We start from the raw sequence: 13,963 nt of genomic DNA, 5'->3' as shown, positions 1-13,963 counted from the left end.
TACTCCAACCTGTCTCTTCTTTTCCCTTCAAGAGGCTTTGGCCAGCTTTCCCAGAGCAAGGGTAGAAGGGAAAACAGGGACTGATGCAGACCTAAGGCCAGCAGTATGGAAGAGGTCTGACTCAGCAATGATACGCTGTGGTTGCCTTTTTTCTTTCCAGGCCCCGAAGAGAGGTACTGAGAAATATGGACTCACACTTCAGTGAATACACAAGCCTTTAAGACTGAGGAAGAAATCATTTCACAAAGAAGATTATTCTACGATCTTCCATTAGGGGGCATCTCTCCCCTTCATGTAGAGCATCCACAGGCTGGTTCTCGGACCAATTAGGCCGTCAGCCCCATCCTGCTCATCTGCTCCAAGCCAAGCCTGCTTCTGACAGTTTGCTCTCTGCCTCGCTTCACCTCTTGAGTATTTACAAATGTCATGGGTGGTGTTTGTTTGTGGCAGCCAGCCGGTTGTGGTGTTTCTTTGCTTTTTTTATTCACCCTCCTGTTCTTTTTTACAGCCCATTATCAAAACCACAGCAGAGACTAAATTCAACATGATTTCATAAAAACCCTGCAAGAGCTCAGGAAGCTCATCCCAAATAAATGAGGGGGTTTGCATTTGCTCTTGTTCCCAAAAGCTTTCTGCAAATCTCAAGGTGAGCAGGCAGGTTTCTACTGTGGTTATTTGGTTTATTTTCTTTTCTTTTTACCTTTTTTTTAATTATTATTTGCCTGGGAGGAGGGTTATTCTTTTATTTTTTATTACTATTTTAGTTTATTTTTCATATCCAGGAATGCTGATAGCTCAAAATAGAAATTTTAATTGCACTGTCTCAGCTGCAGTCAAGTCCCTTCTCAAGTAGAGTCTGCAATCTGATCAAAATCAAGAGTACAATAGCAAAGAGTAAAAGATTACCTGCCTAACCTAACTTGTTAAGACCACTTGGCATATTTTTCTAGTATATTTGGTAGTCTTCCTTCAGAAGACTGATCCCATTCTCACCTTCACAACCTCTAGTGCTGGATTAAACACTTTTCTTATCCATAAGGTAACTTTTTTCTGATAGAAGCTAAGGAAAACCATAGCCGGGATTCTGCAAGAATGGGTGACAAGAATGAGTAAAGTTATGAAACTGCTTTTGCATGGGAAATGCTCAGATATACTCAATCTTTCTTTCCTGAAAAAGAAATTACAGGGCAGGATGTGACAGAAGGCATAATAGCTGCAGAAACTGAGTAGGATATTGCTGTTTACTATCTCTTTCAACACAAGAATCAGAAATACTAGAAACAGCATAAAAAATAGTGTGTAGCAAATTCAATACAAAATAAGGATGGACCTTAAGAGATGAATTACAGTGAATTTAGATATATATTTGAAGATATTCAGGCCTCCAGCTTTTCACTGCCACATGTGATTGTCATCTATAAGATGCAGTGATAAAGAACTGGAGTGGTAAAGAAGCTAAGATTAAACAGACTGAGTCAGCTGGGCTACAGAACCTATTTCCCCAGCTCTGTTATCCTTGCTAGGAAATAATGTGGAGATAGATGAATCAATGAACATGCAGATAAATACTTACCATGGGATTAATTTTATTTAAGATTGCTTAAATTTCATGAAGAAAAAAGTGGGAGATAATGAGTCTAGACGATCTCTATAGTCATTGGAGTAATGATAAACACACACTTGAGCTCATCCTGACTCATGTTTGGAAGACATGGGATGATCTGGATGAATCTGGAAAGGGACTTTTTACAAGGGCATGTAGTAATAGAACATGGGAGAATGGCTTTGAACTGACAGAGGGGAGATTTAGATGAGATCTGAGGAAGGAGTTCTTCCCTGTGAGGGTGGTGAGGCCCTGGCACAGGTTGCCCAGAGAAGCTGTGGCTGCCCCATCCCTGGCAGTGTTCAAGGCCAGGTTGGACGGGGCTTGGAGCAACCTGATCTAGTGGAAGGTGTCCCTGACTCTGGCAGGGGGTTGGAACTGGATGAGCTTTAAGGTCCCTTCCAACCCAAACCATTCTGCGATTTGATGATTCTATGATTCTGTGATCTACATTGTAGTGGTAAAAGTCACCATTGTCAAAAAAGAACCAGGTAGTCTAAGCAAGTAAGTGAGACTCTGAAGTCTGTGCACAGATGCTGGTTTCCAAGTGTGACCTTCAATGTCTCTTAGACATCTCCCACTCACTTGATAGTTGCTTACCAGCGATGCAGCTCTCATTGCACTGCCTGAAGAAGGGGCCTGGAAAACTCTCTTGAGACTAGAAATTTAATTTTAACATCCAACAGAGAGCACAATTTGAAATTAATTCCAAACTGAAAAGTGCTTATTCAAATAGGCACAAGACCAGATTTAATAGGTTCTAGGAATAATCTAATTGTGGGCATAATAACTTAATAATTTAATTGTGGGTAGTATGTGTTCTGATGAAAAAATGTAAAAAGTAGAAAAAAAATTGCTCTGGTCAAAAACCAAAAGGGCAGTTATGACTTCACATGAGTTCTATATCCTTTACTCAGTACAAAATGCAGGGTGTTTTGTTAAGCAATAAGCAGGCAGAAACAATTATTGTAATATGTGATGAGAGGTCAGATGGTATTGACTGGTTTATTGTGTATTTGTACAAACAATATGACCTAATGAATGTGGTTATAAGCCCATTCCCTCACCCAAAAACCTAAATCTGTCTCCACAGCTCAAACCTTGAACAATCTGTTTTGTTTGGGGTTGTTTTTTTTTTTTTTCATTTTGTAAGATACAGGTTGTGGTCCACAACATGAGGCATGAGAAAGACTGAATTTTATTATGTATTTTCAACTTGGCCTAGAGCACAACTATTGTATTATGGGAGGGACTGTGGCCTTATCACTTCTTTTGTCTATCTAACTAGTCATATGTTAAGAAAAGAAGGAAAGATAAGTGCCTACTCTGCTACTGTATGCAAGAACAAACACTCTTATAACAATGCCTATGACAAAGCCCAAGCCTTTTAGCTAGCAAGAAACTAGTTGCTCTTCTAATTGTCCCAGTACAAGACATGGCTTAAGGGAAAAGGCTGGAAGAATTTGGGTTTTCTTAGTTTGGAGAAGAAAGGCTGGAGGATGTACAAAACCAGCTTTTGAGAGTCTTGAAAATTGTTTCAGAGTGGAAGAGAACAATCTGTCCTCTATGCCCATGGTGACTAGATTAGGAAGGCTTGGATATAAATTACCAAAAAAACCCAACCAGTTTCAAATTGGTGATTAAGACAGACTTTCTGAAAAATAGGGTAGCAATGCAGTAAGTCTGATTGCTTGAAGCAGCAGTTTCCTCCACTGGGCACCTCTAAGCACAGGGTAGATGTCAGTCAAGGATGGCTTATAGTGTTGTTCCTGCCTAAGGACAAAGACATGCACTGCATAACATTTCAAAATCTTCTGTGATTCCCCATGTCACTCCTTTTAGTCTTATTCTCATAATTGGAGTTCATTAGCTACTGTATTAGTTTGACTGTTTCAATTGTATTGAACTACTGAATCATTCTTAGTTGTGGCTTCACAAAATCATTACCTGTTCCAGCTTTTACTGGTTTACTGAAATGGTAGTAGATTAGCTCTGTAATGCATCTGCTTAAGCATATTTTTTAATTCAACCGATTCTGAAAATAAGTGTAGGTAGCACTAGCTAATTGCAACGAAGTCAAACACTGCTGGGACACAGAGTGTTCAAAATGAACTATGACTAAAACCACTTAGATCTCCTTCTGAATTAACGTTCACCTCCTGCTCACTATTAATAGCATTGTCAAATTTAGTCAAATGCTTCACTTTTTCTGAGCCACAGATAGGCAGACATTGAATGTTAAGGTAAGAAAAAGCAGAGATCCGTCAAGTAAACATAGCTTGCCACTGGCAAGGAAAGTGGCAAGGGTGAAAGAACCGTCTATGACTATATAAAGCTTAAATTCTTTACTTCTTCTGCCTCTATTCTCTTTTCTTCGATACCTCCAGCTATACAGGAGTCTTCTGTGAAGAGAGGAATTAATCTTTGGAGCTAGTTGATCTTGTGACCTTGGCTTCCTTTTTCCTCTGTGGGGCAGAGTGCAGGGAATAAGAAAGTTTTCTTTGGACTGGTTTCCTGCACTTCATTAAAAATCTTAGGTTAAAATCAGTAACATTCACATCCAGAGTGTGTAAAAGTATCTGTCCACAACTGAGATTGAGCTGTAAACCGGCCTGGTAAAAGTAGATCCTGAGCCAGGAGGCTCAATAATCTTCCAGAATTCTTAGTAGTGTAATTAGCATGAATACGTTTACTATCCATCTAAAAGCCTACTTTAGGATTTGTTGTGGTTTGGCCCTTTTCTAGAGGGGGATCACAGAATCACAGAACTGAAGAAAACCCTCCAGATGACTAATTAGCCATATCTTCTTAGTAACATGATCTCTGACATATGTTTGTCAAACCTACCCTTAAAGTTATTTGGTAAGGGAGATACCCCACCTATACCCATACAATTATTTCCAGTTCATGATTTTTTTATTCTATTAGAGATGGGAGGCTTCTTAAAGCATAATCTTAATCTTTTTACTTCAAGTGAAGAATGTGAATTCCTATTCTATTCTCCACAACAATTTCCTTCTTTCTTCTTCAAACACTCTCTTAGATATATAAAGACAAATATGTTCCTCACACGGGTGCTCTCTTTCTCAGCCTAAGCCAGCTCAAAATGCCTGCCTTAGGCCATTTGTGTATTGCTTGTCTTTTAGAGTAAGGACTAAAAAAATAACTTTTTCTATAACTGAAGTGTGGCTTGATGTTAGAATTGAAACACATCATCAGATAGGCACACTCAGACTGATTTTAACTCACCTAGACCAGGCCCTGTTGTTGATGTAACCATGAAAGAAATTAAAAATATCTGATCAGAGAGGAAGATATTCCACGAACTCAGAGAAATACATGGTTGCCAGACTTTATTGTAGCTGTTTTGAAGCTAGCTCAGGTGTGGTTGCGTGAATTCTGATCACAGCAAAAAAGCTGAATGTACTTAGTCATGGATGACCAACTGTCACCCAAATAGAGAAGGTAGGATTCAGTTGCTTAATGCCATTTGATGTTAGAAGGAACAGAGATCTATACAGGACTGGAAAATGCGTCAGAAGACCTTTCAGCATCTGGTAACTAGATCTGTGAGTGTTTCAGCTGGTATTTGAAGTGGTACAGAGTGCTTATATCTTGGCAACTGAATTTCATTCAGACTGTTGATAGTTTCATTCACCTCGTCCAAAAGAGTATAACTAAAATGGAGCAAATTAATTTGGCACTGTAAGTGCCTATTTCTTTCAAGTGGTACAAAAGGGACCTAGGCAACATCTCAGATAAAAATGTCTGAAGCTGGGTAGAATGAATTCCACTCAGATACTTCCGCAAGGCTAGCACATGTTGTAGAGATATCCACACCATCTTACTATAAACTATCTGAGGTTGTAGAAGCCAGCTAGATCCCATAACAGAGAGCTCTGAATGGGCATGCTTATTTGGATTTCTTATCTGTTCAGGGAGCCAAATTAGTTTACATACTATTCTACTGGACACTAATTGATAACTAGGTATCTTTTGCCATGAACGGTCCTTCACTATATGTAAAAATATGAGTCCTGTGTATCTGAAGTCCTTTTCCCATGTCCTCTGTTGGTGCAGTAGCACCAGATGTCAAGGTCATGAGAACAATTCAACAGCTACTTTGGTTTCTCCTCACGAAGTCACGGGTTGTGCTGGAGCTCACTGCAAGTTAATTAGTGATGCTGCTGTCTTGGTTTATTCCACTTGCCCTGCCATAAAGCACTCTGGTCCTAGAGGCATTATTTTTTCCCTCATGCTTTGCAAAGTAATTAAAGGGAACAAGTTAGTGAGATGTCTACTCCATCTGCCTGGTTTGATTAACCCCTTCAGTGCCACATGTTACGTGAAGAAGAGAGAGGATTTCAGGGGTCACAAGTCAGTTCCAGCTTTTGTTACAATAAAAACACCTAGACCCATTGCAATAGCAACACATAAATAGAGAATATGGTAAAAAATACCCAGAAAGTTTGAGCCACTGGACTGCTAACTTTTGTACTGCTCAACCTTATATGATTAAATGTCAGTTAATTGTTTTGCATGGTAGATCAATGCTTATGATAATACCATTGTCCATCCCATGCTTGGAAGTTGTATAAAGAATTTTACGATGTAGTGGGTAGTGTTGATAGACTGGCTAATTAGTATCATTATGAGTGAGTGATACTCTAGAACTAGCTCAAATTGCAACAAAGAGCATGAGATATGTTCATGTGAAAGGAGAGCAGTGGGAGCCAACAGTGTGATTTTCTTGCTTGCTTCCCAACACTTACCAGGTTGCCAATAGTGTTATCAGTTATCAGCTGGGGATAGGTGGGAAAAATCAGTGCAAAGGCATTTACCTGAGTATACCGTGGCGGAAAGGTTGTTTCAGGTAGTCAAACACTGTGGGTTTCAGAGCCCAGGTCAATCCGTTCTCAGAAAAAGATATTTTGCTGTGGCTATACAGGAAAGTCTCTTCCTCATTCTATAACAGGCATTCTACAGGAAGGTGGTAGGAGTGAAACTAAGCTTTTCTTTCTTTGGAAAGAAAAGCATGGGATTCATTTTTCTTACATTGGAAAAGTGAGAGAGTTGACCTCTTCCAAGGCCAGATTGAAATTCAACTTGTCTTTAGAAAACAAAAAGAATAACAACAAAGACTCTTACTGGAGCTGTGTCCTGTGAAATTGAAAAATGTAATCAGTCACAGCTGGTCTCCAATAATTTCATGCCACAGGGCTCTGGGAGCCTTTATATAGTAATTAAAAAAAGCTTAGGCTGAATTAGTACTGGTTAAAAGATAGGTTGCTTCAAGGGAAAAAAAAAATTGCCATGCAAGTTCATGTCTGCAAAGAGCTATTCAAAAAGAAGAGGGAAGGTGTTGATTTCTGCCTGAACTGCCTCCAGCAGTTGCTAAACATATTTGCTTCAGCCCACCTGGCAAGTCACAACATTAGCAACTGCCTTCTGTCTGACCTGCCAGACCTGACCCCCCAGCTGAGCAGGAATGTGAACCCAATGGAAACACTGAGAAAGGGGCAAAACTGTGCTGGTTCACCGGCTCAGGCAATGGGAGCATTGACCTGCGTCCTGGGGTCTCGTCCTTGCTTGCGTGACATTTACGTCTTTCATGTTAAAACAGCCACTGCAAATCTCACCCTTGTTAATACTATTAACCAGTTGACCCTGTCTTGCACTTAGCACAGGGAAGCAAAGCTACAGAAAAAGCAACACCAGCAAGCTCTTAACGTTGCTTCAGACTGATACGTTAGGAATTTTTAAAGGGCAATGTCAGAGAAGGCTACATTTTCTGGCAGGTCAAAAGTTATCCCAGGCAAAAGGAATGAAGTGTGAATGAGTGTAAGCAAACTGCACAAGGTCTTGCCAAAAGCAGGTGTCATCTCAGTTAGCTTTTGCTGTTGATAATGTAGATGTCTCCAGCTGAATTATCCTTCTCCTAACAATCAGTGTTGAGCAATAGGCATTTTGGGGTATCTTGCAGAAGCCCTGTGATTTGTTCAGCTTTGGTCCCTGGTATACAAAAGAGATGTGGACAGGCTGGTGGAGGTCCAGAGAAGGGCCACAAAGATGATCCAAGGACTGGGAAGCCATATGAGGAAATGCTGAGTGAGCTGGTGTCGTGGTTTAAACCCAGTCAGGTAATTCGTTCGCTCACTTCCCCCCCTTTCTTGCCCTCCCCCTGCTCTCGGAGGGACGGAGAGGAGAATCAAAAAGAATGCAACTCCCACGGGTTGAGATAAGAACAGTTTAGTAACTAAGGTATAACACAAATCACTGCTGCTAACACCAATGATAATAATGATAAAGGAAATAACAAGGGAAGAGAATACAACACCTCACCACCAGCCGACCGATAACTTGCCCCCCCAGCCCCGACCAGGCACCGACCGATACCTCCTCCAACCCCGCAGTCTCCCAGCCCTTCCGGCTAACTCCCAGTTACATCCTGGGCATGACGTGCTGTGGTATGGAATACCTCTTTGGTCAGTTTGGGTCAGGTGTCCTGTCTCTGCTTCCTCCCAGCTTCCCCTCCTCCCTGGCAGAGCATGAGGCTCACAAAGTCCTTGGCCAAACCAAAACATCTCTATCAGCTCTGTTCCTGAGCCGAAAGTCAAAACACTGCACTGCACCAGCTACCAAGGAGGAGAAACATGACTGCTACTGCTGAACCCAGGACAGCTGGGTTTGTTCAATCTACAGAAATGAAGGCTCGGGGGGAGACCTTATAACTCTACCACTACCTTAAAGGAGGTTATAATGATGTGGGGTTCAGTCTCTTCTCCCAATTAACAAGTGATAGGACAAGAGGAAATGGCCACAAGTTATGCCAGGGGAGGGTTAGATTCAATATTAGGAAAAATTTCTTCTCCAAAAGTGTTGTCAAGCACTGGAACAAACTGGCCAAAGAAGTGCTGGAATCACCATCCCATGATGTTATTTTAAAAATAGGTAGAAGTGACGCTTAGGAACATGGTTTAGTGGTGGACTTGCAGTGTTGATTAACAGTTGGACTCAATGATTTTAAGGGTCTTTTCTTACATAAGCAACTCTATGAGTCTACAAAAATGGAGGGAAGGTCCTCTGAAGCCATGCTCAATGCATAGCAGCATAGCTATGGTGAACAGAAGAAGGTTAGGATATATTTGTTTAGCATCTGACTTATCATATACATTAAGTCTACCAAAGAGTCATCGTGGGGGTGCAGACATGTCTTTTGAAGACAGATCCCTCAAATGGCTGATCACAGAAGTGCCTGGTACAGACATAGTATACTCAATGGAAATGGAGGTAATTACTCGATATTTGCAAAATTCTCATGCAAAGGGTAATTTTCAAAGGCTATATTTCTGCCAAATATGTGTGAATTTTATTTTAGAAAGGGACATGACTCCAAATTCTGATTTTTCCTTTTTCGTTTTTTTATTTTTTAACTTGGGCAAAGCAAAATATTTTCCCTTACCTTATTTGTGGAAAGTGCTGGATCTTGTTAACTTTTTTCTATTTAAATAAAGAAGCTAAACCCCTTCATAGTATCTTTCTGCACAGACAATTCAGTGTCAGCATCAGCATTAAGAAATTAGTTGTTTACATTAAAAGGGTCATGAAGCCTTATCTGTACTGGGACTATGCCTATGCAGGCAAAAATTTTAACGAAAGAGGAGGACTAATTACCATGCAACTATACATGTATGGCCCTGACCACTACAGTGTGCCTCCTGTTTCCGCTGATGGCAGCCCTCTGTTTTCTTTCATCCAGCCAACAACAGCTTCTCGCACTCTGAGTGACTCAACCCTTCCCTGTCCCAGTCTGTCACCTACTGAAAGCCAATGAAAAGAAAGGCTTCCTTAATCCTGCCCCAGCAGTGCTGCTGTGTAGAATACTTACCTTTTTCTTTCAGGATTTGTCACCAAAACCATGTACATTTTTGTACTGTTTCTTTCTGTACCAATGTCCATGTGACAACCAATGTCACCACTTTTCAGACCTTCTTCATTCTTACACTGCAAAGCACCCTGTTACAGGGACACTGTACCCTGGTTGTTGTATGAAAGAAGATACACATAGATACACTTAATGGATTTTTTCAAACCTGTCTTTTGGCAGAAGAATCAACCTGAGGGAAAGATGCCCTGCCTGGGTCTTCCTAGGTGACTCACTGCTTGTTTGCACCACTGCTCTGTGACTTCTTCCCCACCATATCACCCTCCCCAGGTGCAAGACCCACCTAACAGAGAACTGCTGAAGCTGACAAGCTGCTTCTGGATGATGTGGTTGTTGAGCAGTATCAGCTTTGACCTCTGCATGTGAGGAAGCAAGATGAAGTTTCAAGTGGTTGGCTCATTCTTGTATTCAGGGCATGCAGTTAAGAGTATGCAGATATCAAATGGGAGAGTTAATAAGGTACCACCATAAGGTGTTACAGATTACAGATGAGCAGTGATATATGCAGATGGCTCACCCTAACACTACAAACAGGAAAAAGAAACAGGGGGGAGGTTTAACTGAATTGGTGAAAAAGAAGGAATTTAACAGCACAACAATACAATAAATATTAACTAATATAAAAGTAACAAAGCCAGAAGCAATGGGGAAGATGCAAAGGAGTGCTGTTCATATATGAAGGCTTCAAGAATATAAAGGGGGACACTTCAGAAAAGAAAAAAGGGGAAAAGGGAATGTAGCATGAAGCAAATCATGGGAAAAGGGCCGTTCAGCAGCCCCTGTACAGCAGGAATTCTGTGCCTGATCAGTGCAGGAACTATAAATTCACTTTTTCCACTGTATTTCTGCTTGAACTGTTTCTGTGATTAGGAGACACCTAGATTGGTTTAACCTGCCATCAACAAGATAGTGGAGAGTTGTCTTTTTCCATGGATAGGGTAATAGTGCATTTTCCACCTACCAGCATTACCTCTTCCTCTCCCTGAACAATGTAAAGACTTAGTATGGCTGCTTTGTCACCCAAAGGATGAGAAAGCAAATTTCAGCCCTCTCTCAACCTGCTGGTCATGCTGCTGGAGATGCAGGCCACTATACGGTTGGCTTTCTGGGCTTCAAGAGCACACTGCCCTGTCTTGTTGACCTTCTGGTCAGCTAACACCCCCAAGTACTCTGCAGGGCTGCTCTTCCCTTTCATAAATCCAGGTGTTCAAGAGGTCTGTCTGAAGCAGTTGTTGTACCTACCAGCTCCAGCCATAGGCCAGGTTTCAATTGTTTGATGGGGTTTATGTAATACTAAAGCATGGCTCCTGCCCAAGGACCTCATAATGACAAAGACCTCACTGATAAGTTTTAATTAGAGATTTACAGAAAGAATGCTCAAAAGACTATAGGCTCACTACAGCCCTCACCTATTCACAATCAAAAAGATAAATCACTTAGAACTTCATTAAAATTATTTAATAATTTGATATATCAGACTCTGAATTTACCATATGTTCTTGGAGAATAACAGGTAGCTCCTGAAAATGCGTCAGCCCCTTAGAGATCTGACTTCCACCATAGATACTTTTAGCCAATAACTGGGAAGAGTCTTGACTGTGTAAGATCCTAATTTAGGTATCTCATTTTAGTACCCACAGCCAAACGGATGACTCTAGGGTTTCATGTATGACAAATGAAAGAAAGCCTTGCAATGAAGACTCTGTTCTTAGTAGGCAAGTCAAAAAAGAGGCTGAGTTCAATAATAGAGTTAGTGTTTGAATCATGCAGAACTGGACTTAGTGGCCGTTCATGTCAGATCTTTTTGGCTTTAAGCTATTTGGATTGTTGGCATGTTTTCTTCACAGCAGTGAAGGGAGGCCCAGAGAAATTAAACCACTTGCCTTCATTCATGTGGGGAGTCTGTGGACAAACTGAAGAACAAGAACAGATCTCCTGGGGACTTGTCTAATGGCTTAACCATGAGATCCTCATTCCTTCCATGCTGTGACTGCTCGCCTTCCAGCTGTCTTGCACACTCAGGGTCGAGGAGGGTTGAATACATTTGGATAGCATACGGCACAAGCTGAATTCCTGCCAAGTGTTTAGCCTAAACTTGTGATGTTCTCTTTTGAAGTTTTAAATGGAGTAAACTTTTCTCTGCTTTTAAAAGTCAATTTAGTTTTAGTCTTCTCTATGATGCTGGTCTTCCTGGTTCCAATCAGATGTTAGTGTGGAAATTATTAGAATCTTCAACACTATTCTTGTATGATATCTAGTCAGACTACAACAAAACTTTGTACCTTTTGCTCCATCCTTCTCTCTCCTTCTTTCTTCTTTTCCCTCCCTCCTTGTCTCCCTCCTTGTCTCCCTCCTGAGCGTATTAATCTATGAGTCTCCTCCAGTTATGCCAAAGAGAATACAGGTGAAAGGATCAAATATTTTTGAAGAACACATTTAGTGGATTTTGCAAAAACATGGAGCACAAAAATATGTAGCTTTCTTCTTGGAAATCTAGAAATTCTGCCTATATAGGAATATTTACTTAGAGATCAAAAATACATGAACCAATTGATGCCAAGCTATTAATTACTTCAGTTCTTTCATATATCTCTCCTATTGACCTTTGCTGCATTGTGTAATGTCCACAAGAACATCCTCACTAGATAGAGCAGACACTATTTCTCTCCCCCACACACTTTAAAAGCAAGGGAGAGAAGAAAAGGAACGACCATGTGGCCCTCCATTCTCTGTTCAGTGATCTTTAAGGGTTTTCCTAGGTTTGCCTGTAAATTTGGATAGTTTTCATGTATGGGACATCCTGAGTAGGTCTGGGACTTCCAGTTCATTCAATTCCTTGTACCAGTACAGGCTGGCAGCCATCTGGGAAAGATGGATTGCAGGAAAAGACTTGGGTGTCCTGAAGGACACCAAGTTGGACTGTGTCAATAAAAGTATGGCTAGGAGATCAAGGGAGGGCATTCTTCCCCTCTACTCTGCCCTGGTGACACCCCACCAGGTCTGTTGGGGTGTGTCCAGTTCTGGGGTCCCCAGTATAAGAAAGACATGGACCTGCTTGAGTAAGTCCATAGGAGGACATGAAGATGCTTTGAGGGCTGGAGCACCTCTCCTATGGGTAGAGGCTGAGAGAGCTGGGTTTGTTCATCCTGGAGAAGAGAAGGCTCTGGGGAGACCGTAGAGCATCTTCCAGGACCTAAAGAGGCCAACAATAAAGCTGGAGAAGGACTTTTGACAAGGGCAAGTAGGGATAGGACAGTGTCTGTTCTGAGTCAAAGTGAGGGATCTGCTCAGACAGCTGGGGCAGCTTGTTCCAAAAGTATCTGCTCTTGTCTTCTCATGTCTCCTTTTCTCCTATCTCTCTGTCCTGGTGGGACTTCTTCCCATAGCAGGGCTGCCCAACTTCATCTCCTGACAAAGTGAACGTCCCCTTTCCCTATGCTTTCAGGGAATTCTGGGTACAGCAGATATAAATGAAAGGACATTTAGGTGGAAGATAATGTCAGCTTTGCTGTCCTACCCTCATATGGAGTCTCAAAATGATACTTTGGCTTAGCAGTGGGCTGTGGAGGTGAGCCCAAGGGAGAATAAAGAAAACCTTGAGAAAAGACAGTGGCATGATTATGGTTCAACTAAATCCAGTTTTAATTTCCTCAAAGTAGATGTCCTAATTTGCAAATTACCGTCCTGTGATAGAGATCCTGTGTCCCACACGTAGTTAAAATATAAACAAGTCTCTTAGGATCAGGTGGCAGCTTATTAAAAGTAGCAAACCACATGCACTTCTTTTCTTGCATTCATGGTTTGGGTTGAACTCCTCTGGTTTTGGTTTGTACTAAAAACCTTGGCCTTTCTAAAAAAAGAGGCTCCTACAGCATCTAAGCTGAGCTTTTTATTTTGGGGTTGGTTTTTTTTGTTTGTTTTTTTTGTTTTTTTCCCTACAACTGGAAGGAGCATTGCCTCCTGTTTGGGTGGTCAAATATAGTTTGTGCACCTTGGAAGCAACCAAGGGTTGTTATTTTTTCATCTATCTTTCATAATAGCTGAAATCTCCCAAGAACTCCCTTAGTGCTGAATTCACAGGCTGTCTGGAATTTAATTGTGGGGTCAACATGGAACATTCTTCCTGGAAAAAGAGATGATGAGGTGGAGTAGTAAAGATGGTTAACCAGAAAAGCAAACAAAATCAGCCATAGACATTTATTAGCATTTAAAATAGAGTCTTGTCAAGCAATGTGTGTGAGTGTGTGAGTGTATGTGTTAGGGGAGTAGGGAATTTTCATAACTGGGTGCTTGAGGGAGAGAATAACAGCCATTCAGGGTGGGCAAACAAGGCCAGGATGTACCCTGTAATTTTCGTAACGAGAATATTTGGAGCAGGAGGCTTGGCATCTGAGGTAAACTCAATGTGACAGTCT

The sequence above is a fragment of the Pezoporus flaviventris genome, unplaced genomic scaffold, assembly GCF_033815535.1.
Source record: "Pezoporus flaviventris isolate CSIRO_AGI_PZ_B2104156 unplaced genomic scaffold, CSIRO_AGI_Pfla_v1 ptg000079l, whole genome shotgun sequence".
In the NCBI taxonomy this organism is placed as follows: domain Eukaryota; kingdom Metazoa; phylum Chordata; class Aves; order Psittaciformes; family Psittacidae; genus Pezoporus; species Pezoporus flaviventris.
Note: the sequence above shows the minus strand (reverse complement) of the source record.